This window comes from Berghia stephanieae, chromosome 1 (assembly GCF_034508935.2).
Source record: "Berghia stephanieae isolate SIO BIC M18660-M18661 chromosome 1, UCSD_Bste_1.3, whole genome shotgun sequence".
Taxonomy (NCBI): Eukaryota; Metazoa; Mollusca; class Gastropoda; order Nudibranchia; family Aeolidiidae; genus Berghia; species Berghia stephanieae.
This window is the reverse complement of record NC_088360.1, coordinates 61967767-61975951: the sequence shown is the minus strand read 5'-3', so window position 1 is coordinate 61975951 and position 8185 is coordinate 61967767. Positions and strand designations below refer to the sequence as shown.

At 36.9% G+C, this 8185-nt stretch overlaps 1 protein-coding gene across 1 annotated transcript in view; it reads right to left on the bottom strand.

Annotated features, from left to right (window-relative positions):
* Window positions 1-84, bottom strand: part of LOC144978955 (uncharacterized) — a 55063-nt gene extending 54979 nt beyond the window's left edge. The window contains exon 1 of the mRNA XM_078925577.1: window positions 1-84. This exon is cut by the window's left edge and continues 337 nt beyond it. The gene's annotated coding sequence lies outside the window, so the exon portion shown is untranslated.
* Between the last annotated feature and the right edge of the window lie 8101 nt (window positions 85-8185).

The window sequence follows — 8185 nt, the reverse complement described above, 5'->3', positions numbered from 1 at the left end:
CATTAATGAGATATAACGTTTAAACCAAGTCTCATATTTTGTCTGTAAATTCAATTTTAGCACTACAACTACCTAGACATAATACTATTTTGAGGCAATAGGTAACATAAACTTTTAGTTCAATTCAGAATACATTACGTGAAAAGAAGGTGCTTTCTATGGAACTACGTTTTCTCATAACTCTATATGTATCAACATTATCCTCCTTTAAAAAAATATGAATTAATTGGGTTTTTTAAAATTCTTGCTACAAATATCGATCGATAAAAATGACCCTCATTCTGGCAAAAACTCTCAAACCTGGAACTTTTAAGTTCCAGGTCTTAGAACGTTTGCCAAGATTAGGGGCATTTTAATCGATCGATATTTCAAGACGAGTTTTCTGATAAAATTTTAAATAAGTGTTTTTTTCAGTGTATAGAAAAATAGAGAGTAGGTGTATTGAAATGGATTTACCTTACCTTATTGAAAAAAGAATGGATAAGCAGAGAGAATCATTATGCCCTTTTTAAGACTGCGAATAAGCAAAGAAAAATGATTTTAATGGTTTAAATGCAAATAGAATAAATCAAATAATTAACTTATCTAGACCACGCTCCCACTTGTCACAGTATTCACGATCGTTAAAAAATATTAATCAAAAGGACTGCTATCATTCTGTACTTTTCACCCGTAATGTACATCTGTTTATGAATTTATTAATTTGAATCATTATTTAAAAACTGGCAATATATTTAAATTGATTTACTGGCTATATCTCACAAGATACCGCAGAATTATCTTTCTTACGAATCAGAATCAATAACTTTGTTTTTCATGGCTAATTACTAGGCTGGTTAATCAAAATGCCTGGAAAACAACATTGTTAAAACATAACAGTGCTCGTAACAGACTTTTTCAATAAAGCCTTTTAGTCAAGTCATTAAAGTGTCCTAATAAATTCCAAAACGAAATAAATTTCTACAAACTCCAGTAAGAAAAAGAGTGAAATTATGCCGACCATGAACTTCCTGATAACAGCATGTCTTTTCAACCCTTTCGGTCTGCAAGTGTCATTGAAAACCTAAATATATCTGAGACGCCGAAAGAGCGATCGTCATCTTTTCTTAATCTGATATAATCTGTGTAGACGCTTTTCTTATGTGATTGGAGTCTGTCGTGCGCGTTTACAGTTTGTTCAAATTTACTTTCTCTCTTTACCATAGATAAGAAGATAGAAGCTTTTTTTCTTTTACCGCCCCCTTCCACCTTCATATCACAGCCCTCTCCTCCCCTTTGCCCTTTTGTTACGCTCTTCCCCATCCCTACATTTTTATCCAAATTGAAATCAAACCCTAAACACCTCGTATATTATATATCACTACTTTTTAAAAACTTTAATCACTTAACTGCCGTACTCTGAAAAGATATATATTTAATAATTTTGGCCAGAAAACGTCCCTCAAATATTGGTCGATTTAGATGACGCTCTTCTTGGCAAAAACCCTCAAACCTGGGACCTCGCTTGCCAAGATGAAGGTCATTTGAATTGAAGAATAATAATTGAAGGACTTATATAATACTTATTGATACTTGCAGTTTGCGGCCTTTTAAGCGATGGTAAAATATGAACAAAGTAACATTGGGTTACACCAATACACTTGCAAATTATAAATTATTTCCGTCTAAGATTGGAAAATATTATGCGTGTAAAACGGTTTTATTCTCAACTTACCGCGAGGTGCTTAACCACCGGTTCGAACTGGAAACTTTCTTAAGCGATCCAGGCCACGACTCACCATACAGCGAAGTTTTCCCGTGTTTGTAAATGATCCATTATTTCAATAAAAAAATAGGTTTTAACAGATTACCTTTGACTCTTCTGAATTATCAACAACTATTAAAAGAATGACATACCTTCCCCTCCCCCAGTTTGAGGTTTTTATCGACCGCACAGGTAGATCAACTTTACATTATTATTTCCTTTTATTGAGGTTTTTTTTTTTTTTTTTTTTTTTGTACTTTCTCCTTTTTTTTCATTACTTTTGTACAAATCCTATTGCAAAGCAAATATAAGTCAATCATTATCGCCTATTTCTCTAACGAATTGTCAAGTTTTCTTTGTATATTATCAGTTTGTCATAAGTTATGAAAATGTCCGTTAAATATTAACAAAATGGCAGGGGCCGTTGCTGGCTGTTTATTTAAGGCGGCATGAATCGGAAACACATTCTCTCATCGTACTCAGGTGTAAAATGAGTACCTGGTTGTAAACAGTGTTGTCTGTGCCGGATAAAAATGAAACAGGTATCACGTCTTGTCTTTTATGTTGCTATTGACTTAGGACCACTTTTAATTGCCCTGAGCACACTGAATGGATATTGCACTTCATCAGTGAGTTTATTTCTTTTAGAATGTGTGTATATGAGTGTAAGAGTGGTTGGGGGGGGGGGGGGGTGCGTGGTTTGAATTTTAAAGACGTGTACTCACGTAATTGGCACTTACGATGGGCCTATGTTAAAGAGGTCCATTTGTCGACCTTCCTCTACTCTAAAGCAAAATTGTATATCACCCAATCACTGAAGTTTTCCAAGGACCCTATCATAGTATCGGTATGGATCGTGATCATGGCCTATGATCGTGGCACGTCAGTGCATTGAGACGTGTAAATATCATTTTAAAAACACCACAGCAATTAGACAATAATCTAAAATTTATTCCTATGAATATCAACGGTGATAACAGTCCAAATTTAATGGAATGAATAGAACATCTAACCTCAATGCACCACGTACCTATTCAAAGGACACTTATATATAACTACAAACTGAACTGCTGTGTGTGCCGGGACTGGGTTTCTTAATCATCATGGGGCCCTACTCTCGGTGAATGATTTGTGTAATATTCTTAGTGATTATTAATATTTCAGTATCTGATACTGAATAGTGGTTTTGCACTATTCAGTATCTGATACTGAATAGTGCTTTTGTACTATTCAGTATCTGATACTGAATAGTGGTTTTGCACTATTCAGTATCTGACACTGAATAGTGGTTTTTGTACGGTGTTTTTTTTCCCGAAACCTGACAAAGTTATGGGAAGAGGACAGCTGTGGGAGTGAATCTGGGACTACTCAGGGAAGTGTACACCAGTGGGGAGTGAACCTGAGACTCTGGTTTTCAGCGGGTTTCAGCGAGTTTCATATAAAAGCAATTACTCTTTTACGAAACCCGACGAAACCTGGCAATATCTGAGAAAGTTATGGGAAGTAGACAACAGTGGGGAATGAACCTGAGATTCATGGAAGTATACACCAGTGGGGAGTGAACCTGAGACTATGGTTTTCGGCGGGCTTCAGCTAGTTTCATATAAAAGCAATTACTTTTTTACGAAACCCGACTAATCCTGGCAATATCCGAGAAAGTTATGGGTAGTAGGCAACAGTGGGGAGTGAACCTGAGATTCGTGGAAGTAAACACCAGTGAGGAGTGAACCTGGGACTGGGTTTCGGCGGGTTTTGTAAAAAAAAAGCAATTACTTTTTGTTTACAAAATGCGCCAAATCCCAACAAAATGGGGCAAAGTTATGGAAAGTAGGCAAATAATGGGGAGTGAACCTGAGACTAAGGGAAGTGTACACCAGTGGGGAGTGAACCTGAGACTCTGGTTTTCAGCGGGCTTCAGCGAGTTTCATATAAAAGCAATTACTTTTTTACGAAACCTGACGAAACCTGGCAATATCCGAGAGAGTTATGGGAAGTAGGCAACAGTGGGGAGTGAACCTGAGATTCATGGAAGTGTACTCCAGCGGGGAGTGAACCCGAGAATCTGGTTTTCGGAGGGTTTCAGCGAGTTTCACATAAAAGCAATTACTTATTTACGAAACCGGCAATATCCGACAGTTATTGAAAGTAGGCAAACAGTGGGGGGTGAACCTGAGACTCAGGGAAGTGTACACCAGTGGGGAGTGAACCTGAGACTATGGTTTTTGGTGGGTTTCAGCGAGTTTCACATAAAAGCAATTACTTTTTTTACGAAATCCGGCAATATCCGACAAAGTTGTGGGAAGTAGGCAACAGTGGGGAGTGAACCTGAGACTCAGGGAAGTGTACACCAGTGGGGAGTGAACCTGAGACTAAGGTTTTTGGTGGGTTTCAGCGAGTTTCACATAAAAGCAATTACTTTTTTATGAAACCCGACAAAATATGGCAATATCCGACAAACTTATTGAAGCAGGCAACAGTGGGGGGTGATCCTGAGATTCAGGGAAGTGTACACTTGTGGGGAGTGAACCTGGGACTCTGGATTTTGTAAAAAAGCAATACCAAGGGGGAGGGGAAATTACTTATTTACGAAACCCGCCAAAACCCGACAAAGCTATGGGAAGCAGGCAGCAGTGGGGAGTGAATCTGGGATTTGGACACTGATGAGGATTGAACCTGGGACTGCGAGAGGCTGATTCCAGTGGACAGTGAGCTCAGAATGTACTTTTATTTCGAAACCTACCGAAATTTTCAAACGTTATGGGAGGTGGGCACCATTGGGCAATGAACCGGGACTCAGGGAAGTGCACACCGGTTGGGAGTGAACCTGGGACTGTGAGAAGAGGTTATCAGTGGAAATGAACCTGGGACTAGGGGAGATGGATACCAGTGGGAAATGAAGCCGGACTATGGGAGATGGGTACCAGACGAGAATGAAGCAATTACTTTTTTACGAAATCCGCCAAAACCCGCCAAAAAACCATAGACTTAGGTTTACTCCCCAATAGTGTACACTTCCCTGAATCTCCTGTCCACTCCCCCACTGTTGCCTACTTTCTTTCCATAACTTTGTCGGATATTGTCGGGTTTCGTAAAAAAGTAATTGCTTTTTTTTTCTACGAAACCCAGCCCCAGGTTCACTCCCCAACGGTGTACACTTCCCTGAGTCCCAGGTTCACTCCCCACTGCTGCCTACTTCCCATAACTTTGTCGGGTATCGGCGTGTTTTGGCAGGTTTCGTAAAAAACGAAACACCCCTAACAATACCACGTGTATTCAGTAAATAGATGTCAATTGTAGTCTAATATTCAGTATCTATTTAAATTATTATTATTATTTATTATTATTATTATTATTATTATTATTATTATTATAATTATTATTATTATTATTATTATTATTATTATTATTATTATTATTATTATTATTATTATTATTATCATTATCATTATTATTATTATCACGTAAATTTTAATATAGTACGGCAATTAATTCACGGAAGTACATCGCTCAATTAAAAAAATGCAGAAAGTCTGCCCACATATTTATAATGAATCGGGTTTGCCTTAGATGACAAAACAAACAAACAAACAAACAAACAACAACAAGAACAAAAACAACAACAAATGAGACAAACAGAAAAAAAAGCAAGATTTTAAAAAATAATGAACAATAGAAGAGCACAATAATGAAAAACAACAACGAGATGATAACACATAAAAGATATTCGTAATAAATCGATAACTGATTAAATCACTCCAACTACTTGATTAAAAAAAAATAATCATCATAATCATAATAGTGATGATGACGATTACAACAACAATAATAATAATAGTAAGCAAGTAGAAATAATAATAATAATAATAATAATAATAATAATAATAATAATAATAATAATAATAATAATAATAATAATAATAATAATAATAATAATAATAATAATAATAATAATAATAATAATAATAAAGTACAATAGTATAATATCAACATTAAAGTATATTACAAGCAAATAAAATTATAAAAACAAAAGTTTAAAAAATATCAATAGACAGAAGGAATTAAAAAAATAATGGGGAAAAAAAAAACAAGTTACCCCTACCGGGATTTGAACTCTCGAAACTTAAACTCAGAGTCAAACAGCTTATATCCACCAAGCCATGGTGTCACTGAACTCTTAGTGACATTTAATCATGTCTATTTAGACATTTAAAAATGGATTTGAATACCACTCTTATTTTGATATGTTGAACTATGTTAATTGCATAAAAGCAGAAATTTAAAAAAAAATTACGATCAAAATATTTTTACAGCTTTGATTCGGGCTGTCAGTTAGTGCATGTGTTCAATCTGGAAGTAGGTCAACAGTTTAGTGTGGCTTAGACGACAGAATGAGGATAAGGTTAATTTAAACGGCAATGTAAGCTGGTGTAGGTGGGTGGGTGGGCGAGGATTGGGGGGAATGAATGAGATACTTGATACATACTATGATAATAATACTGTCATTCATCTTGGATGGGTACAGGGTGGGTAGGTGGGCAAATATGTGTGTGTGTATGTGTGTGTGTGAGTATGTGTGTGTGTGTGTGTGTGTGTGTGCGTATGTGTGTGTCGGTATGTGTGAAGGATGGGGGTTGAAAGTGAGGACAATGACTACAGTGTTGAATTGGAGGGATGGGGCGGGATGGGAGAAAGGAAGGGTGTTAGATAGTAGGTGAGAATTGCATTAGGTATCATTTGTAATATAGCAGCAGCAGCAGCAGCAACTTTTTCTATACTTTGTTTAATTTCTTCTTCAATCTTTATTACTTTATAATTGCCATGGATTTTACATTTGTTGATTTCGCTAAAGACTTTCCAAATGGAGTTGCTAATGTTTTGGTTGAAGAGGGGTTCGACAGTTTGGCAGCCCTTCTTTGTGCCACGGACAGCGATATTGGTGAATTAGATATTAAAAAAGGACACAAAGCCATTCTAAAGATGGCAGTCAAAAACCTGCAATGTCTTCACGGCAAGGGACCTATGTGTGCGTCATCGAATGATGGGGGCCTATCTAGCCTCCTTGGTGCTGTAAGAATCAAACCTTCTGAAGAGTCGAGTGTCTCAGGTAGGAGTACCTACTTTAAAATTGTTGATTTTATTTCTCCCTCGCTGGTTACCGACGAGGAAGTTAACATCACAGAGTGTGTTAGCCTTCGCATAAACGCAAAAGTCAAACTAGACAAGGTTTCGCCAGCCATGTGGATAGCAGCAAATGCAAGGATTTTGGCTAAGTTGATAGGATTATCGCCGAATTTTGATGTATATCAATACATCAAATACACAGAGATGGTGGGTGAACTTGCCATGAGATACACATGGCAGTCAGTTCTCATCTTCGACGACGAATATCGTCAGCGACAGTCAGTGGACAACTTCATATGGGGGACAGACGCCCCTAACCTGGCGACAGTAGTGCTTCGTGATCGCACTCCTCAAACGACAAAAAAACACTGGGAATCGTCTCGTGGACCCAATACCATTCAGTTCAGCAACAAGGAGGTCTGTCGACAATTCAACAGAGGTGCCTGTCACAGTGTCCAAATTGCGATACTTTAATACCGCGGCCTCCCCACAGCCCTACCGCGGTTAAGCGATGCCAGATGTGCCAGGTGATGACTCACCCAGTTTCGGCGAGAAAACGAACGGCGAGCTTGCTGGACATGCATGTTATAGTAATTGTATGCAATCAACAGTTGGGCATTCCCGTTAAATCAAAACATGCCATTGAAAGCATGTAGGGTGGAAACTGTTAGTAATGATGTATGGTTGTGACATGACAAGTTTCAGTAGTCTATGAATGATGGAATGATAGTTAGAACGAAACAAATGTAGGTCATTTTTTAAACTGATTATCATTAACACTTTTCAATTAAAGTGTCGATTACAAGACAATGAATCCGTGTACATCTGATTTTTTTGTTTTATATTACTCTTAAAACTATTACAATTATAACTCACCCTCAATTTCTCTTGCGAAGTTCATAGTTAATCCAAAAAATGCTCTTGAAGTAGTTATCTATATCCCATTACTGAATTTTTAAAAAGTCTGCATAGAGGTTTACTGAAGCTAGCTTCACAATAATCTTGGAATTGTAATTTTATAAAATCTTACTTTATACAAATGATTTTCAATAATCCAAATATGAAATTTTAAACATAACTACTACTAAAACTACTACCACTACTACTACTACTACTACTACTACTACTACTACTACTACTACTACTACTACTACTACCACCACCACCACCACTACTACTACTATCACTACTATCATTACTATTACTAATACTACTACTACTGCTACGACTACTACTACTTCTAATACTGCTACGACTACTACTACTACTACTAATACTGCTACTACTACTACTACTACTACTACTACTACTACTACTACT